Below are 21,074 nucleotides of genomic sequence, written 5' to 3' on the forward strand. Positions count from 1 at the left end.
CCGCCGTGGCTTTCACCATAGGTAATATCTGCTTACACCATTCTCAGATATTGCTAGCAATCGGATAGAAGCTGCAAAAAACTAAGCTTTTTAGAGCGTGATACATTGCCCCATTTTGTTGTCCCCATAGAAAACTATGAGGATTGCGGTATTAATCATTACTGTAATGAACACAGGAGATATATTTTGTAAAGGCTGATAAATTGTTCCTATAATCAAATGTGCCTTAATCCTGTGAGAAGTGCAGTTTTTGCAGGATTTAAGGCTTTAAAAGGGTTGATAAATAGGCCCCATAGGTCTGTGAGCATTTAGGTCTTATCTGTGAGCACAAGGAAGCAGTCAAGGACCAGTCGCTGTAATGAACACACCTGTATGTACTTTTTCACTGGACATATGACCAGAAGATTAGTTGTAAAGGAGAGTGTGACAAGTTGTTGTAAGTGGTAAGGTGCATGGATCAGACAATGCCAGGACATTTGCACAGATTATTTTATTTGTCGTACTCTTAGATCCATATACAGTCTTTAAGGAGTTATGGCCCTTTTATAGTACCTCTAGCCAGGCCTGGGCACGTTCAGCAAGGCTAAAGTAGTAAAAGATTATTGGATCTACATTATGCACTGTACTTTGTGGTAACTGCTATGTTTGTTACATATTTTTTTTTACTAAAAACTTAATAAACTTAATAAAAACCTTTTAAGTTGAAAAAAAGTAGTAAAAGACTTCAGCACAAATAAACAAATTTAAAAATTTAATTCAGCTCTGGGTGTTTTATCTTGAACTCCGGTATGGTGATCAGATCACCCAGTGGAGGATTGCAATAGGGGCAGATGGGCTGACTCTCCAGGCCCCATCCACCCTATGTGCCATAAGGGTGGTAAGCGTAGTACAAAACAGGGGCGGGTCACTGCACAGGCCAGTACCAAAAGCTTACCGCTTCCTATTAGTCCATGAGGTCATCCGGCCAGCCTGCATATGAAGGCTCAAGATGTTGCTGCATTTGAAAATTTTAGCACAGGGAGTGGCAAGAAGAATTTTAACAGGGGCCAGGGATTAGTTTTTCATGGAGTATTGGGGACTGAAATTGATATGATGCAACCAGCACAGGGGCGCACGCAGGATTGTCAGGGTGTAACTTACAACCAGAGGCTATTACTGACCTTCCTGAAGATTGCTTTTATTTACTGATTCAGGGGGCATCCTGCATGCTACTGACATCCTGGTGAGTGTATACTGCAGTCATCCCTACTACATTTACTGCATCACAGACACCATAGGGTAATGTGCAATGCATCATGGATACATGGAACTAACCTAGTAGTCTGCAAACGCACAGCTCCTCTCGGGGAGTAGAGGTGAGGGCAGGACTGAGGCTGAGCAGTCACTTCACACTCAAACACGCTGCGGAGTGCCCCTCACTGGGGTAAAAGCAAGTTTAGAGAAAATAAGAGACAATTAATGAATGTAAATGAAAAAAGAAAATAACCAAAGTTTTATTTTTACTCAAGGTTTATGACAATTGAATGTGCTATTCTACTGAATCATTAATTACTTGCATTCCAAGGGGGTTTTCATTCACATAACTGTGCACTGAGAAATAGTTCTGATTGTTTTCCATATTTTATGAGCTCTTACTCCGTAATACGGCTGCTATTAGCATATTATATCTTCAAAGAGCCCAAGGTTTGTTACGCACTGCTGCCAGAGGGGACTAAAATGTTATCATCATCCACGTCCTGTGATGTTGCTAATATAGATAGCGGTGTTTTTTGACAGGAGTGGAAGAAGTGTTATATGCACTTTTTCGCCCTGTTCTCCACGTGGTCTAGAACCGGCCTTGCTAAGTAAACAACAATCTCTCTGCCTCTGTGATCTCCTTTCCTGTTACAGAGGGACATTTGCAGCTGTTCTCCTCCTCTAAGGTTCTGGTTTGATTGTTTGTAAAGATGTATCCTAGCCCAAAATGTACTGATTATGTCCTTATCTTTGTGCAATATGCTGAAGTCTGACACCTTTGTTGTGGAATGTTCATACTAGTTTTGGGTTTGGATGTGGTTTTGATTCTAAAACGTCTTCGTGTTTTGGTTTAGTTACAGGTTTTGCCCAAAAATTCTTAAAGGTTTTGGCTTTGACTTTAGATTTACTTAAAATGGTGAAAAATAGCTAAAATTATGTTATTTTGAGCTGTTTTTACTCCTATATTACTATGTATAGCATTAGCATTCATTTACAGTTGTTTGCAGTCTATTTTCTAACGATCGCTTCACCACTGTCCAAATTTTCACAAATTTTGGCCAAAATCTGCAGCGAGCTGTCTGGGTAAAATTAATGACAGGGTAGGGGCAAAAATACGTGGCAGTTTACAAAAAGATAAAATTGCCATTTCTGCATTAATTTTCTTTTAATTCAATTATGTTTTGCCTCATTTTCATATCCGATTTTGGTGTGAAGATTCGAGCCGTGTTTTGTATCTACTCGCGTCCCGAAATCTTGGATCTGTCGGATTTCTCTGAACCCGAACCGCTCATCTCTAGTTTACACACACCTTTCCATCTCCAGCACAGACAACCTATCACAGTGTTATGGCTGATGGTCCTGACATGAACTCCGAGAACAGATGGTAGAGGTCTTCGCCTTTAGCAGCCGCCTTTCCCATAGAGCTCTTTATGCTCACAAGTACTCAGATGCCCTCAGCTCTTAAACTCAGCGTAGTGGGAGTGTATGTACAGAAACCCTAGCGCAGGGAATTCATTTAGCACCGTTTCCTGCCAGTACTTTGTGAAGATATGGAATAATGTATCTTTAAAAAGAATGAGTGATGGTGACTCTTGATGGATCAATAATTTCTCAGCTACTACCCTAATGACCAGTAACCCCCCCTCCCTCCAACACCTAATTCTCCGACCACGTGGAATAGAGCCCAAGGTTCTCAAGATAAAGGGTACATAATGCACCACATAATTTACATGTTTCTAAAATTGGAACCCAAATCTTTTGATCTTAGTGCAACCCCACAAGCAATATATCTGTATGTTCTAAATTACATTTGACACAGTTATGAGAGGTTCAGAGTCCCGCTGAAACTCGCCTATAAGGGGACATATAGGGCCTGAGTCTTTAAGGAGAGTAAGGCAACAAACAGGAGTAAATTTGATTCTGGGCAAACCATGTTACAATGCAAGGGGTGCAAATTAGTTTATTATTTTGCACATAAGTTAAATACTGTCTGTTTTATCATGTAGCACACAAATACTTAGAAGCTTTATTTTTACACTGCAATTTAAAGTAGATCTAGGACATGCCCTACCCCAACTATAAATCTGTTCCCACATTTTAAATTTACCTCCCCTCCAATGCAACATGGTTTTGCCAAGGGGCAAAGTTACTCCTTTTTTATGCTTTGCTCTCCTTAATGACTCAGGCCCATTGGGTTTAGGAAAAAACATGGAGAAACATCTCATCTTATGTACTTGCGGGAATAAGTCTACATGATACTGTAAATGTCTGCACTAACGCCTCTGTTGAAAGCAAGGGAAAGCTGTGCAACCATTGTGCCATGCCCATGTGGATTTTGGTGTGGTCAATGAGTTCAGACAATTATAGTGAATGGTAATGGCTTTGTGCCTGTGTGACATTAGTAAGGAAAAGGTATGAAGAGTGTTGTGCCAGTCAGATTCCGAGGATGTCCACACAATCGTTTTTATACACCGATCAGGCACAACATTAAAACCACTGACAAGTGAAGTGAATAACATTAATTATCACCTTACAATGACACCTGTCAAGAGGTGGGACATATTAGGCAACAAGTGAACAGTCAGTTCTTGAAGATGAAGCGTTGGAAGCAGGAGAAATGGGAAAGCATAAGGATCTGAGCGACTTTTAAAAGGGCCAAACTGTGATGGCTAGACGACTGGGTCAGAGCATCTCCAAAACAGCAGGTCGTGTGGAGTGTTCCCAGTATGCAGTGGTTAATTCCTACTAAAAGTGGTCCAAGGAAGGACAACGGGTGAACCAGTGACAGAGTCATGGGCGCCATGGCTCATTGATGTGTGTGGGGAGCGAAGGCTAGCTGCCTGGTCCAATCTTACAGAAGAGCTACTGTAGCACAAATTACTGAAAATGTTATTGCTGGCTATGATAGAAAGGTAACAGAACACACAGTGCATGGCAGCTTGCTGCACAGGGGGCTGCGTAGCTGCAGACTGATCAGTATAGCCATGCTGATCCCTGTCCCCCACTGAAAGCACCTACAATGGGAACATGAGCACCAGAACTGGACCATATAGCAATGGAAAAAGTGGCCTGGTATGAAGAATCACATTTAATTTTACATCATGTGGGCGACTGGGTGCATGTCCATCATTTACCTGGGGAGAGATGGCACCAGGATGCACTATGGGAAGAAGTGAAGCCAATGGAGGAAATGTGATGCTCCGGACAATGTTCTGCTGGGAAACCTTGGGTCCAGGTATTCATGTGGATGTTACTTTGATACATACCACCTACCTAAACATTGTTGCAGACCAAGTACACCCCTTCATGGCAACGGTATTCCCTGATGTCAGTGGCCTCTTTCAGCGCCCTTTCATGCGCCCTGCCACACTGCAAAAATTGTTCAGGAATAGTTTGAGGAACATGACAAAGAGTTCAAGGTGTTGATTTGTCCTCCAAATTCCCCAGATCTCAATCCAATCAAGCATCTGTGGGATGTGCTGGAAAACCCACCTCACAACTTACAGGATTTAAAGGATCTGCTGCTAACCTCTTGGTGCCAGATACTACAGGACACCTTCAGAGGTCTTGTGGAGTCCATGCCTCGAGGGTCAGAGCTGTTTTGGGGGCACGAAAGGGGACCTACACAATATTAGACAATAATAGACTCACAAATTTCTAGGTAAAGTATTAATGAGTTTAATATCTTTATTTGTAATTATAATTGCTAAGGATTTAATTAAATGCATCAGTTTAGGAAAGGAAATGTGTCATTAAAACCATCCTATCCAACTAAGACAAAAGGAAGGGACTCCAGCGACCAGCTCCTTAGAAATGTTGTCTATAACTTTAGTGATATAATATGTTACATCTATTGTTATTTTTAGTTTATATATTTTTTTTGTTTTGTTGTTTGCCGCCTACTGTGACATCGGACTGGGGGGGTAGTAAACAGATCAGCATGTGGAGCTTTCTTTTTTCCCGCGAGTCTACACATACTAATGTCTTCTAGGGATTGGCTGTTTGGACTATTTAACTCAGGACTTCTCACTGTCTTACTGTTACCCTTTTGATAGTTTGACAAAAAAACGTCATGGGATTATATGCGATTCCACTGAGCCACTGTGCCACTCAGCGTACTGCGGAGTTTTCTTTCCAGGTCATGAGCCTCCTCCCGGGGTCATCTGATTGAGAGACTTGGATTTCAGCAATATATAACAAATCATCATCAAATGAGATTTTAATTGTCTTAGTTCCTCTATGGATGCTTTCAAATATGGGCCACTTTTGAATAATATGCAACAAAGGGTCAGTTGCAGATTAAACAGAATCGGCATCAAGGGACATCCCTGCCACATGCCTTTACCCATTTCTAAATAGTAAAAAAAGGGGAAACCTTAGGTGCTAAATATATTAATATTCTTTATAGAATTATACTAATATGTGCAATACCAGCTGCTTACCTAAAGAAGAGATTCTGCAATCTCAAAACAACCCCAATGTCAAAGTAAAGCAGAAACCAGTATACAATTATTATCATTATTATTGTCTTAGATTTGTAAGGTGCCACAATGCTTCACAGCATCGTACAGTAGGGTAAACAGGAGATACATAAAACAGGGACATACAAGGTAGACAAAATAAATGTAGACAAGAAAACAAAGGGTATGATGGATCCTGCTCATTACATTCTAAGTGGAAGAGGGCACAGCTGAAACAAGAGGAGCGAGTGTGTCTCAAAGTGGGACAGTTGTAACGGTGCATTGGTGTAAATATACCAATAAGAATATCAACATAGGTTCAAATATAGGGAAGCTCAAAAAGTCATATAGCCCAATTTAGGAGAGGATAATACAAATCAGCAGTTTAAACATTTAATTGAACACCAAGTCGCTTAATCCTTATGGATAAGACAATATATATTGATTCATCTGCAGTAAAGTGAAAGTCTATAGAACTATAGAGAGTATGCTCTTCTCTATTTTCCCCGCTTCCACTTTTAAAAATGATGGTATGATGAGCTCCAGTCACTGTGACACTGTGTAACATGGGAAGTCTGCACTTCCACTGTATACAGTACAAGAAGTTATCCAAATATAGCAAAGAATGGACTAGTATATGGCGGTCCATGTGGCACTTGGGGTATATAGAATGCTGCTGAAGAGGGCCCCAGACTGGAGAAACTTGGTTTTACAAATTACGTATCTAATGCGACATGCATTTTGTTGGAGAATAAAGTTTAATACTTTTGATTTTAACAAATTGGCTACTATAAAAGAAGTGGAGAGACACAGGTTGCCCAAGCATGGATAAGACCAGGAGAGTAACGTGAAGCCAAAGCACCTGGATTAAGTGCCCCCCCCCTGCAGTACTGAAGTGCGTCAGGGGGAGGGGACGTGGCCAGTATGTGGGGACAAGCTTAAGTGGGAAAAAAAAGGACACTGGCAGGGCTGGTGCAAGCTTTCTCAGCACCCTAGGTAAAGTTTCAACAAACTACAACTCCCTTTCCTGTACACACCAAACACAAACATCCCAGACCCTCACACACTTGACTTTTGTAAAAAATAAATAAATAAATAAAATAAAAATAAACCTTACCTCCTCCAGCAGCGCAGATGCAGTGATGTTTGATGCAGAATGCTGTCCAGACTCCACTGCTGCCCAGGGACAAGCACAGGATTTCTAGAGGGGAGTAATTCAGGTGTTACATTTGGGAACAAAAAACTTGACACAATCAGCCGACAACAGACTTTTTGTGATGATTTGAGTCCTTGTTTATGAATTGTGCACTTGTAAAAAGCAATGGGCATCTTCTTTCCTTTATTGATCAACATCCAAGTAGACAGCCCTAACATGTCCCTTCACCACACTGCTCCCTCTTCACCACACAACTGCCCCTTCCCCCTGTATCACACTCTTCGCTCTTTATCATAGTGTCCCCCCTGTATTACACTGCCCCCCCCCTGAATCACACTCTTTCCCCTTCATCACAGTGTCCACCTGCTTTACACTGCCCACCGTTGTTTCACACAGCCCCTCCTGCTTCACACAGCTCCCCCTACTGGTTCACACAGCCCCCCCATTTCACACAGCCCCTTCTAGCTTCACACTCCCCCCTCCTGCTTCACACAACCCCCCCCCCCTCTGGTTCACACAGCACCCCCTCCTACTTCACACAGCATCCCCCCTCCTAATTCACACAATTTCCTCCTGCTTCAGACTGTCCCCCCCTCCTGCTTCCTACTTTCCCCCTCCACCAGTGTCACCCTGCTTCACACAGCCACCCCTCCATCCTGCTTCACACAGTTCCCCCCACTTCTGGTTCACACGTTTCTCCCTCCATAACACTGACCACCCCCTGTGCACGATTTTTTACTTACCTGGTCTTTTCTTAAGAGAGTCAGCTGCTCCTCTCCAGGCCGGATTAAAGGAATGGAGGTCCCTGGGCTAAGGGGGCCTCCATTACCCGTGGGGCCCCCTGTGAGCCCCCCCCCACCGTGATCTGCCACCCCCCCCCCTCTCAAGCGGTTACCTTTTTCTCCTGGGACTGTAATCCTTCCACGGTGCACTGTGTGTTCCTTACTGAGGAGATCTCATGAGAGTGAGACTCACGAGATCTCCTCAGTAGGGAGACAACCAGGAAAATAGACTATATCACCTGTGCATTATTAAAGAAATCCTGAAAACATGATCTGTTGGAAGTGCTTGAGGATTGAGTTTGGACATCTCTGCTTTAAAAGTTATTGTGTGTGAGACTGAACTAGTGATGAGCGGGCTCGGATTTCACTAATCTGAGCCCACCCGAAAACAGTGTGGATCCGACGGGATCCGAGCACTGTTCGGTTAATTCCACTCAGGAAATAATTACAAAACGAGGCTATGACATCGGATCTCGCGAGACTCGGATGTCATAAATTTACCGCTCACGGCCGCCATCTTCATTCTGGCTGCGATCACTCGTGAGGGAGGTTGTAGTTAGGGAGCTCCTGTCCTGCTTTGTTTTCAGTGGTTTCCTTTGAGATCCTGTGCTCTGTCCTGCTGATCAGTTTAGTGGTGCTTGTCCAGTGCTCTGTCCTGCTGAGTCCATTGGTGCTTTGTCCTGTGCTCTGTTCTGCTAAGTCCAGTGGTGCTTTGTCCTGTGCTCTGTCCTGCTGAGTCCAGTGGTGCTTTGTCCTGTGCTCTGTCCTGCTGAGTTCAGTGGTGCTGCCTGTGTCCTGTGCTCTGTTCTGCTAAGGGCATTGTTATTTCAAAATTATTAAAAAGTTATAAAAAAAGAAAAAAAAAAAAAAGGATAAAAAACTTATACAAAAATAATTAAAAAAAATCTAAAAAAATTATAAAAAAAGTCTCTAAAAATTTCTACTGCAATATATGAATAGGTTCACTGTTCCTGCAGTCAAGAAATATTAGTACTGCAATATATAATAAATACATTATATAGTTTATATAAACTACACTCACTGTTGCTGCTGTACCAAAAAATAGGTACTGCTATTTCAAAGTCAAACTACGTTCACTGTTGCTGCTGTACCAAACAATAGGTACTGCTATTTCAAAGTCAAACTACGTTCACTGTTGCTGCTGTACCAAAAAATAGGTACTGCTATTTCAAAGTCAAACTACGTTCACTGTTGCTGCTGTACCAAACAATAGGTACTGCTATTTCAAAGTCAAACTACGTTCACTGTTGCTGCTGTACCAAAAAATAGGTACTGCTATTTCAAAGTCAAACTACGTTCACTGTTGCTGCTGTACCAAAAAATAGGTACTGCTATTTCAAAGTCAAACTACGTTCACTGTTGCTGCTGTACCAAAAAATAGGTACTGCTATTTCAAAGTCAAACTATGTTCACTGTTGCTGCTGTACCAAAAAATAGGTACTGCTATTTCAAAGTCAAACTACGTTCACTGTTGCTGCTGTACCAAAAAATAGGTACTGCTATTTCAAAGTCAAACTACGTTCACTGTTGCTGCTGTACCAAAAAATAGGTACTTCTATTTCAAAGTCAAACTACGTTCACTGTTGCTGCTGTACCAAAAAATAGGTACTGCTATTTCAAAGTCAAACTACGTTCACTGTTGCTGCTGTACCAAAAAATAGGTACTGCTATTTCAAAGTCAAACTACGTTCACTGTTGCTGCTGTACCAAAAAATAGGTACTGCTATTTCAAAGTCAAACTACGTTCACTGTTGCTGCTGTACCAAAAAATAGGTACTGCTAATTCAAAGTCAAACTACGTTCACTGTTGCTGCTGTACCAAAAAATAGGTACTGCTATTTCAAAGTCAAACTACGTTCACTGTTGCTGCTGTACCAAAAAATAGGTACTGCTGTATAACTCCAGTCCAGTGGTACTCTCCTGTGCCGCAGACAATTTGTAAAGGTTTTGCCGAGTGTGTGTGGTTTAGGGGTACGCTCTCTTGTGCTGCATATAATGGAGTACCAAAATTTGGAGGATAAAGTAGGGAAAGATCAAGAACCACTTCCTCCTAATGCTGAAGCTGCTGGCACTAGTCATGACATAGATGATGAAATGCCATCAACGTCGTCTGCCATGGGCGATGCCCAATCTCCTAGTAGAGGGCATGTAAAATCCAAAAAGCCAAAGTTCACTAAAATTAGCAAAAAAAAGAAAATTGAAATCATCTGAGGAGAAACGTAAACTTGCCAATATGCCATTTACGACACGGAGTGGCAAGGAACCGCTTAGGCCCTGCCCCGTGTGCATGACTAGTGGTTCAGCTTCACCCAAGGATCTAAGCCCTCCTCCTCCCATTCCCTCTAAAAAATTTAAGAGACTTAAGCTGTCTGTCACGGGCACTAGGAGTCTTTACCCAGGAATCACCAGGTGGTAGGCTTACCAGAGCAATGTAGGTGGTAATAGGGTACTCTGGTAGCAGGGTGATCACGGAACAGTAAATAGCAGATGATGAGATGCTCAGGAAAGTCTATGACTAGCAACACTGGTAATATGGAGGTGGTAGTACACGAGGAACTGTATGGACAAGGACACGTGAAGGTAGTCAGTGGTCTGCGATAGCAAGTTGTACCACTGCTATAGTGAGGAGGAATGTCCAACAGAAACGAGGAGGTGATGAGAGTCAGCGGTCTGCGGATAGCAAGTTGTACCGCTGTCTGAGTGAAGGAATGAAATCCAAGTGGAGGTATCCGGGGAGTCAGTGGTCTGCGATAGCAAGTTGTACCACTGCTAGGTGAGAGGATACTGGAACAGGTGAAACTGGAAACAGGGATCAGTGGTCTGCTACTAGCAAGTTGTACCACTGAATATATATGTGAGGAGGTGCACGGGGAGAGACTGCAACACAGGGTAAACACGGCACCTTAACATGATCCACAGTAATATGCACAATATAGATATATGAATGACTGAACAGCACTGCAAATATGGAAAGTCTCTTGAAGTAATCCGGAACAAGATAGTACAGTCAATGATGGCAACAGACTCAGCGGATAGCAGACTCCAGAGGAGAACCAACACAGTCCAGCAAGATATGCAATACACCAGCACAGTCAATGAGAAGTATGCATACCGTGGTTCAGAAGCAGGCAGTCAGACCGGAGTGCAGCGATACCTGAGCGGCAGGAGGCCGGCAGGATGAGAAGTCCCTGGATGGATGAAGCAGAGGTCTAGTAGGTGCAGCGCACAGGTAGTAAACCAACAGGGACACGAATCCACAGGAATCGGTAGAACACGGAACTGGACTCTTGGCGGACCCAGGAGAATGGTGATGATCTAGCAGCAGGATAGCAGATGAGACACGAATCCAATGCTGACAGGCGGGTAGCGACCAGCGGGACACAGGAAGGTGTGGAGAGCGGATCAGCAACAGATGGACGATTAGCGCTGGCAGCAGGAGCAGGACTCTGCGGACACACGGAGGTAACCAGTAGCAACCAGCAGGTGCAAATAGCGATGAAACACGGGTGAGCAGAGTAGACCAGGAGCTGTTGATCACGGGAGTAGCAAATGGCAATAATAGCAGCAGTCTCGAGGAAACACGGGAGAGATGAGATGAAGACTGCAGCGCACAGAGGTAGCGGATAGGAATCAGCTCACCGTCACGATGTTGAAACACAGACGAGTTGCAAGCTGGAGTCTGTAGTGCACGGAGGCAGCGGGTAGGAATCAGCTAACAGTCACGATGTTGAAACACAGACGAGTTGCAAGCTGGAGTCTGTAGTGCACGGAGGCAGCGGATAGGAATCAGCTCACAGTCTTGATGATGAACAGGTGAGTAGATGTGGAGAGTGGCTGAAGTGCACGGAGGCAGCGGATAGGAATCAGCTCACAGTCTTGATGATGAACAGGTGAGTAGATGTGGAGAGTGGCTGAAGTGCATGGAGGCAGCGGATAGGAATCAGCTCACAGTCACAATGATATGAGATAGAGTTGAAGTGGTATAGAAGACTGTAGTGCACGGAGGCAGCGGATAGGAATCAGCTCACAGTCTTGATGATGAACTTGATGGTAGAAGTGGTATGGGAACCACAGTAGTAGAAGTGGTTTGGAAACCACAGCGGTAGAAGTGGTTTGGAAACCACAGGAATCAGCAGCGCTGAATACACGAGGAAACACAGGAACACCTTCAGAGACTCATGGGAAATGAGACTCCAAGATCAGGCAACGTGGTGTTGACCACAGGTGCTTAATATAGGGAGTGTTGCCTGATCTGCCAATTAAGTTAAAGGGACATACACTGAAGGGTAGAAAAGGGCTGCGCATGCGCAGACCCTCAGGATGGAGGACGGCCACGGTTCCTAAATGTCCGGGAAGAGGCACTCACGGTCCGGTGAGTGACAGTACCCCCCCTTTTAAAGGTGGGCACAGAACGCCTGGAACCGGGCTTGTCCGGATTTTTGGAATAAAACTTCTTCAAAAGGGCAGGAGCATTAAGATCTTCAGCTTTGATCCAAGAGCGCTCCTCAGGACCAAAGCCCTTCCAATGAACGAGGAAACGGAGGACTCCTCGCGAAATTTTTGCATCCAATACCTCAGTAATCTCGAAATCCTCCTCCTGGTGAACTTGAACTGGCTGCGGAGCTGAGGGAGGAGTTGAGAAACGGTTGATGATAAGAGGTTTGAGTAAAGACACATGAAAGGCATTGGAAATCCGAAGATTCTTAGGAAGAAGAAGTTTAACACATACTGGATTGATTATTTGAATGATCCTATATGGACCAATGAAACGAGGGGCGAATTTCATAGATGGGACCTTCAAACGAATATTTTTGGTAGATAACCAGACACGATCTCCAATTTTTAGTGGTGGAATAGCCCGCCTCTTCTTATCTGCAAAAGACTTATATTTGTTAGATGTCTTCTTTAAACAGGTTTTGACCTGAGACCAGATATTTTTGAAGGTCTGACAAACAGTCACCACAGCAGGAACTTGGGTGGGCGGGAGGGCAGGAAATTCCGGAAAAGACGGATGGTGACCGTAGACCACAAAAAATGGAGTTTTGGATGATGACTCATGATACATGTTGTTATGGGCGAATTCAGCCCAGGGAAGCAATTCTACCCAGTTGTCTTGTTTGGCTGAAGAGAACATCCTTATAAAAGTCTCAAGATCTTGATTGACTCGTTCCGTTTGTCCGTTAGATTGCGGATGGTAAGAAGATGAGAGTGCTAATCGTATGCCCAAGGTTTTACAAAGGGCTCGCCAGAATCGGGAAACGAATTGTACTCCTCTATCAGACACAATCTCCGACGGACATCCATGGATACGGAAGATCTCTTTAATGAAATGTTCAGCCAGAATAGACGAGGAAGGCAAACCAGACAGAGGGACGAAATGAGCCATCTTCGAAAATCTGTCCACCACCACCCAAATAATATTATGATTCTTACTAGGTGGTAAATCAGTAACGAAATCCATACTAATATGGGTCCATGGTTTGGACGAAATGGGTAGTGGTCGCAGCAACCCTGCTGGAGTTCTGCGGGAGGATTTGAACTGGGAACATAACTCACAGGAAGCAATGAACTCTTTGACGTCTCTCCTCATTGAAGGCCACCAGTAATTTCGAGAGAGAATCTCAAAGGTCTTGTGTTCACCGGCGTGTCCAGAAAAACGGGAGGCATGGAACCACGAAAGGATTTTCCTCCTTAGAGTAGGAGAAACAAGGGTCTTCCCAAATGGTAGCATTTTGGTGGAGGAGGCAGCCAGTGAGATACATTTGGGGTCTAAAATAGTATGGTTGGAAACCTCTTCTACATCAGAGGACGTCACAAAAGCTCTAGATAGAGCGTCAGCTTTTTTGTTCTTGGCAGCTGGTTTGAAGGTTATAATTAATTCAAAACGGGAAAAGAAAAGAGACCATCTTGCTTGACGAGGGTTCAAGCATTGGGCAGACTGGAGATATGACAAGTTCTTATGATCCGTGAAGATCGTCACCGGATGGCGAGCTCCTTCCAATAAGTATCTCCATTCCTCTAATGCAGCTTTGATAGCCAGTAACTCCTTGTCCCCGATAGTATAATTCCTCTCTGCGGGCAGAAGACCCCGAGAATAGAAGGCACAAGGATGGAATTTTTGCTGTTCCGAGCGTTGGGAGAGGATGGCTCCCAAGCCCACATTAGAGGCATCTACTTCTAGGAAGAAGGGAAGTGTCACATCAGGCTGTCGAAGAATTGGAGCCGAGGAGAAGGACTCTTTGAGAATTTGAAAGGCTTGGAGAGCCTCAGATGACCATTGCTTAGGATTAGCCCCTTTCCGAGTCAGGGCCACAATAGGGGATGCAATGGAAGAAAAGTCTTGAATGAAGCGTCTATAGTAATTGGCAAAACCTAAAAAACGCTGGATAGCACGAAGAGTAGTTGGCTGGGGCCAATGTAGTACAGCATTCACCTTGTCTGGATCCATCTTCAGGCCAACTCCGGAAACTATATACCCCAAGAATGGAATCTGGGGCAATTCGAATGAACATTTTTCTAATTTACAGAACAATGAGTTTTTCCGTAGCCTGGAGAGGACTTCTGCCACATGTTGGTGATGAGAAGGCAGGTCCTGTGAAAAGATCAATATGTCGTCCAGGTAGACGACGACACATACGTATAATAAGTCCCGAAAGATCTCATTGATGAAGCCTTGGAAAACAGCGGGGGCATTACACAGCCCGAAAGGCATTACCAGATATTCGTAATGCCCGTCTCTGGTGTTAAACGCTGTCTTCCATTCGTCACCGGAACGAATTCTAATTAAATTGTAGGCACCACGAAGATCCAACTTAGTAAAGATACGGGCTCCCTTGATGCGATCGAACAACTCAGTGATCAGCGGAATGGGATACCGATTCTTGATGGTAATGGCATTGAGTCCACGAAAATCTATGCAAGGGTGTAATGATCCATCCTTCTTTTTGACGAAGAAGAACCCAGCTCCAGCGGGAGAGGTGGAAGGTCGAATAAACCCACGCTGGAGGTTCTCCTGTATGTACTCAGATGTGGCTTGAGTTTCAGGTAACGAGAGTGGATAGACCCGGCCCCTGGGAGGAGTCTTGCCAGGTAGAAGGTCGATCGGACAATCCCAAGAACGATGAGGAGGAAGACGTTCAGACTGAGCTTTATCAAACACATCAGTAAATGAAGCATACTGAGGAGGGAGTCCCGGTGAGGAAGATGAGATGGAAGATTGCTGTACTTTGAGAGGAATAACTTGGGAAAGGCACCGATGGTAACATTCAGACCCCCAAGACGTAACTTGAGGGGTGCGCCAGTCAATCTGGGGAGAGTGACACTGAAGCCATGGAAGGCCTAAAACAATCGGACTTGTCGTAACTGGAAGGATTAAAAACGATATTTCTTCATGGTGCAGAGCACCAATCTGGAGTGTTACTGGAGACGTACTCTGGGTGATGAGACCGTTGATGAGACGTGATCCATCTATAGCCGTCACAGTAATGGGTGTTCTTAACGTAATTACTGGTAGAGACCATTGATGCACTAATGATTTGGAAATAAAATTTCCTGCTGCTCCGGAATCAATCAATGCCTGTGACTCGAAGGTTTTGGTAGCAAAGGAAATCGTAACATCAAAAGCGCAGACTTTGGATTTCATAGAAGATGGAGAGGACTCCAGGGACCCTAACTTCACCTCTCCAGAACTAGTTAGGGCCTGGCATTTCCCGATCTCTTAGGGCAAGAGCTGAGCATATGAGTGGAATCAGCACAATAGATACAGAGTCTATTCTTGACTCTTCGTTTCCTCTCCTCTGAAGATAATTTGGAACGTCCTATCTCCATGGGAATCACAGAGGGTGAAACTGGACGAAATTGAGGGTTTGAACGAAGAGGTGCTTTAGCAGAAGTCGTTTTTTCAGCCTCTCTTTCACGAAATCTCATATCAACACGATGGCAAAGAGAGATCAGGTCTTCAAGCGACGAAGGAAGCTCCTGGGTAGTCAGTGCATCTTTAATTTTATCGGAGAGCCCCTGCCAGAAGGCGGCAACTAGGGCTTCAGTGTTCCACTGAAGTTCAGAGGCTAAGATCCTAAATTGAATGACGTACTGGCCTACTGTATGAGATCCTTGTCGCAAACGGAGGATGCTGGAAGCAGCGGAGGTCACACGACCTGGTTCATCGAACACACTTCGGAATGTAGAAATGAATTTGGCACTATCTTGCAATATTGGGTCGTTTCTCTCCCACAGAGGGGAGGCCCAAGCCAGGGCTTGTCCAGAAAACAAAGAGATAAGATAGGCCACTCTGGAACGATGGGTAGAAAAATTTTGAGGTTGGAGCTCAAAATGGACTGAACATTGGTTAAGGAAACCCCTACAAGTTTTGGGGTCCCCATCGTACTTTGACGGAGTAGGCAGGTGAAGCGTGGAAGCTGTAGACACCTGGGGTGGCACTGGGGAAACAGAGGAAAGCACAGGAGCCTCAGTAGTGGCTGTCACAGTCTGTCCCGATGTTCCTTGGGAGGTTAATGATTGATAACACTGAAGTAACAGCTGTTGGCGGGTATCCTGTTGCTCCACACGGCTGACCAGATGCTGCAGCATCTCTTTGGCGGTAGGTTCCGTATCTGGGTCTGTCATGGCCTGATCTTACTGTCACGGGCACTAGGAGTCTTTACCCAGGAATCACCAGGTGGTAGGCTTACCAGAGCAATGTAGGTGGTAAATGGGTACTCTGGTAGCAGGGTGATCACGGAACAGTAAATAGCAGATGATGAGATGCTCAGGAAAGTCTATGACTAGCAACACTGGTAATATGGAGGTGGTAGTACACGAGGAACTGTATGGACAAGGACACGTGAAGGTAGTCAGTGGTCTGCGATAGCAAGTTGTACCACTGCTATAGTGAGGAGGAATGTCCAACAGAAACGAGGAGGTGATGAGAGTCAGCGGTCTGCGGATAGCAAGTTGTACCGCTGTCTGAGTGAAGGAATGGAATCCAAGTGGAGGTATCCGGGGAGTCAGTGGTCTGCGATAGCAAGTTGTACCACTGCTAGGTGAGAGGATACTGGAACAGGTGAAACTGGAAACAGGGATCAGTGGTCTGCTACTAGCAAGTTGTACCACTGAATATATATGTGAGGAGGTGCACGGGGAGAGACTGCAACACAGGGTAAACACGGCACCTTAACACGATCCACAGTAATATGCACAATATAGATATATGAATGACTGAACAGCACTGCAAATATGGAAAGTCTCTTGAAGTAATCCGGAACAAGATAGTACAGTCAATGATGGCAACAGACTCAGCGGATAGCAGACTCCAGAGGAGAACCAACACAGTCCAGCAAGATATGCAATACACCAGCACAGTCAATGAGAAGTATGCATACCGTGGTTCAGAAGCAGGCAGTCAGACCGGAGTGCAGCGATACCTGAGCGGCAGGAGGCCGGCAGGATGAGAAGTCCCTGGATGGATGAAGCAGAGGTCTAGTAGGTGCAGCGCACAGGTAAGTAAACCAACAGGGACACGAATCCACAGGAATCGGTAGAACACGGAACTGGACTCTTGGCGGACCCAGGAGAATGGTGATGATCTAGCAGCAGGATAGCAGATGAGACACGAATCCAATGCTGACAGGCGGGTAGTGACCAGCGGGACACAGGAAGGTGTGGAGAGCGGATCAGCAACAGATGGACGATTAGCGCTGGCAGCAGGAGCAGGACTCTGCGGACACACGGAGGTAACCAGTAGCAACCAGCAGGTGCAAATAGCGATGGAACACGGGTGAGCAGAGTAGACCAGGAGCTGTTGATCACGGGAGTAACAAATGGCAATAATAGCAGCAGTCTCGAGGAAACACGGGAGAGATGAGATGAAGACTGCAGCGCACAGAGGTAGCGGATAGGAATCAGCTCACCGTCACGATGTTGAAACACAGACGAGTTGCAAGCTGGAGTCTGTAGTGCACGGAGGCAGCGGGTAGGAATCAGCTAACAGTCACGATGTTGAAACACAGACGAGTTGCAAGCTGGAGTCTGTAGTGCACGGAGGCAGCGGATAGGAATCAGCTCACAGTCTTGATGATGAACAGGTGAGTAGATGTGGAGAGTGGCTGAAGTGCACGGAGGCAGCGGATAGGAATCAGCTCACAGTCACAATGATATGAGATAGAGTTGAAGTGGTATAGAAGACTGTAGTGCACGGAGGCAGCGGATAGGAATCAGCTCACAGTCTTGATGATGAACTTGATGGTAGAAGTGGTATGGGAACCACAGTAGTAGAAGTGGTTTGGAAACCACAGCGGTAGAAGTGGTTTGGAAACCACAGGAATCAGCAGCGCTGAATACACGAGGAAACACAGGAACACCTTCAGAGACTCATGGGAAATGAGACTCCAAGATCAGGCAACGTGGTGTTGACCACAGGTGCTTAATATAGGGAGTGTTGCCTGATCTGCCAATTAAGTTAAAGGGACATACACTGAAGGGTAGAAAAGGGCTGCGCATGCGCAGACCCTCAGGATGGAGGACGGCCACGGTTCCTAAATGTCCGGGAAGAGGCACTCACGGTCCGGTGAGTGACACTGTCATCAACAACACAGCAAACAACTCTGCCTTCTAAAGAGATGGCATCACAAATCCCCAAGGCGAGACCAAGGGTGTTGGTGGTTGCGAAGCCTGACCTTCCCATTACTGTACGGGAAGAGGTGGCTCCTTCCACCATTTGCAGCACGCCCTCTGCATATGCTGGAAGGATCACCCACAGTCCAGTTACAGATTTGGCTAATGAAGGTGTCAATGTTGTACACCGGGAGGAGGATATTGATGTAGCTGGTGCTGAGGAGGAATTTGACGAGGAGGATGCTGATGTGGTTATCTTAAATGAGGCACCAGGGGGGGAAACAGTTGTTGTCCATGGGATGAAAAAGCCCCTCGTCATGCCTGGTCAGAAGACCAAAAAATCCACCTCTTCGGTCTGGAGTTATTTTTATCCCAATCCGGACAACAAATGTATGGCCATATGTACCTTATGTAAAGCACAAATAAGCAGGGGTAAGGATCTTGGCCACCTAGGGACATCCTCCCTTATACGTCACCTGAAGAACCTTCATAATTCAGTGTTTAGTTCAGGACCTGTGGCTAGGACCGTCAGCAGTCCAGGGACACCTAAATCCCTTGGTCCTGTTGTATACACACCACCAACACCCTCCTCGTCAACTTTCTTCATGATCTCCATCAGAGATAGTCCTGCAGGCCATGTCACCGGCATGACTGAGTCCTCTTCAATCCGGGATTCTTCCGGGGAATCCTGCAGCGGTACGCCTACTACTGCCGCTGCTGCTGGTAGTCGGTCATCTTCCCAGAGGGGAAGTCGTAAGAACGCTACATCTTTCACCAAACAGTTGACCGTCCAACAGTCGTTTGCCATGAGCACAAAGTACGACAGTAGTCACCCTATTGCAAAGCGGATAACTGCGGCTGTGACAGCTATGTTGGTGTTAGACGTGCGCCCGGTGTCCGCCATCAGTGGAGTGGGATTTAGACGGTTGATGGAGGTATTGTGTCCCCGGTAAAAAATCCCGTTGAGATTCCACTTCACTAGGCAGTCCAGAAATATTAGTATCAGATATTAAACTACGTTCACTGTTCCTGCAGTGCAGAAATATTAGTATCAGATATTAAACTACGTTCACTGTTCCTGCAGTGCAGAAATATTAGTATCAGATATTAAACTACGTTCACTGTTCCTACTACATCAAAAAAGCATGAAACCTGCCCTGCCATCAACTAAAACAAGAGGTTTTGACGCGCTTGAACTCCACCCTCTATATGCTGCAGAGGATGGAGGAGCAGCAAAAGGCCATTCAAGCCTACACAGCCACCTACGACATAGGCAAAGGAGTGGGGATGCGCCTGATTTCGGTGTTGTGCAAGGTTCACACTGGTACACACTGAAGGCGGCGAGGAATCAGAGGATGAGGATGAGGACGACATCTTGCCTCAGTAGAGCCAGTTTAGTTTGTACAGGGAGAGATGAATTGCTTTTTTGGTGTGGGGGCCCAAACAAACCAATCATTTCAGCCACAGTAGTTTGTAGGCCCTGTCGCTGAAATGATTGGTTTGTTAAAGTGCGCATGTCCTATTTCAACAACATCAGGGTGGGTGGGAGGGCCCAAGGACAATTCCATCTTGCACCTCTAGCAAACTCTTGCAAACTGCCATCCTGTCTGCCACTGCACTGCCACTCCTAGATGGGCCACGTGTTTGTGCCGCCCACTTGTGTCACTTAGCTTAGACATCCAGCTACCTCGGTGCAACCTTTTGGACTAAAAACAATATTGTGAGATGTGAGGTGTTCAGAATAGACTGGAAATTAGTGGAAATGAATGTTATTGAGGTTAATAATAGTGTAGAAGTGAAAAAAAAACAAAAATATGGATTTTAGCACTTTTTATGCTTTTTTAAAAAAAAATCAGAACCCAAAACCCAAAATCAGAACCAAAACCTTTCGTGGGGTGTTTTGGCAAAACAAATCAGAACCCAAAACCTCAAGCTAATCAGAACCCAAAACCCAAAAGTGGTCGGTGCACACCCCTAGACTGAACCCAGTTACAAAGCATAGCAATGATCCTATTAAAAATCAGATTAACATTTATTGCAATAATTGGAACTAAAGTTCCCTTTTTAATACAGAGTGCAGTTGAAGTAGCTAGAACAGTATTTGTAATGCCTTTGGTGAGTGCGTATTTCACTAAATAAACCATAGTAATAGAAATGAAAGGGCACTTTGATGGGAAGAAAGGGCATATTGTACTTAGAGCAGGCACCTCAATTATGAAAGTCAAATAACACGTAATAAATTGTGTGCAAACTCAAAGGTGTAATATGTCTTTGTTTTTGCTGTTAGATTGCACAGGATTTGCATATTTTAAAGCTTCAAATGACAAACCTCCTTGTAGCACAAACAGTTCCATTACAAGTGTGATGTCACAAATTAGGCAGGACACACAATGGTTACCGAGGAAAAAAACGAACAAAAAAACCCCCACAAAATGCTTGAAAATCAAGTGAAATCAAGGTCACATTGACAGTGGTGACAAAGGTGTATTACAAAAGATGTACAATAGGTAGACACAAAATGGGAATGATTAACGGTATAGGTAGAGACTTAGGGGGGTATTCAATTGTCGGCGGGATTGCCGAAAATCCCGCGGTCCATGCACGATTACCGATATTACGGTAATCGTGCGCGGAAAAACATGTAATACGGTAATTTACTCGCTGCATTTCAGCTCACAAATCCCTGAGCCGCAAGCTGAAATCCAGCTACAAATTACCGTATTCCATGTATTAGGTTTTCCGCGGCGGGATTTTCGGCGTTTGCATTGTGGAAATGTAAATGCATGTCAAGGAATGTCCACGAGAATG

This window comes from Mixophyes fleayi, chromosome 7 (genome assembly GCF_038048845.1).
Source record: "Mixophyes fleayi isolate aMixFle1 chromosome 7, aMixFle1.hap1, whole genome shotgun sequence".
NCBI lineage: Eukaryota > Metazoa > Chordata > Amphibia > Anura > Limnodynastidae > Mixophyes > Mixophyes fleayi.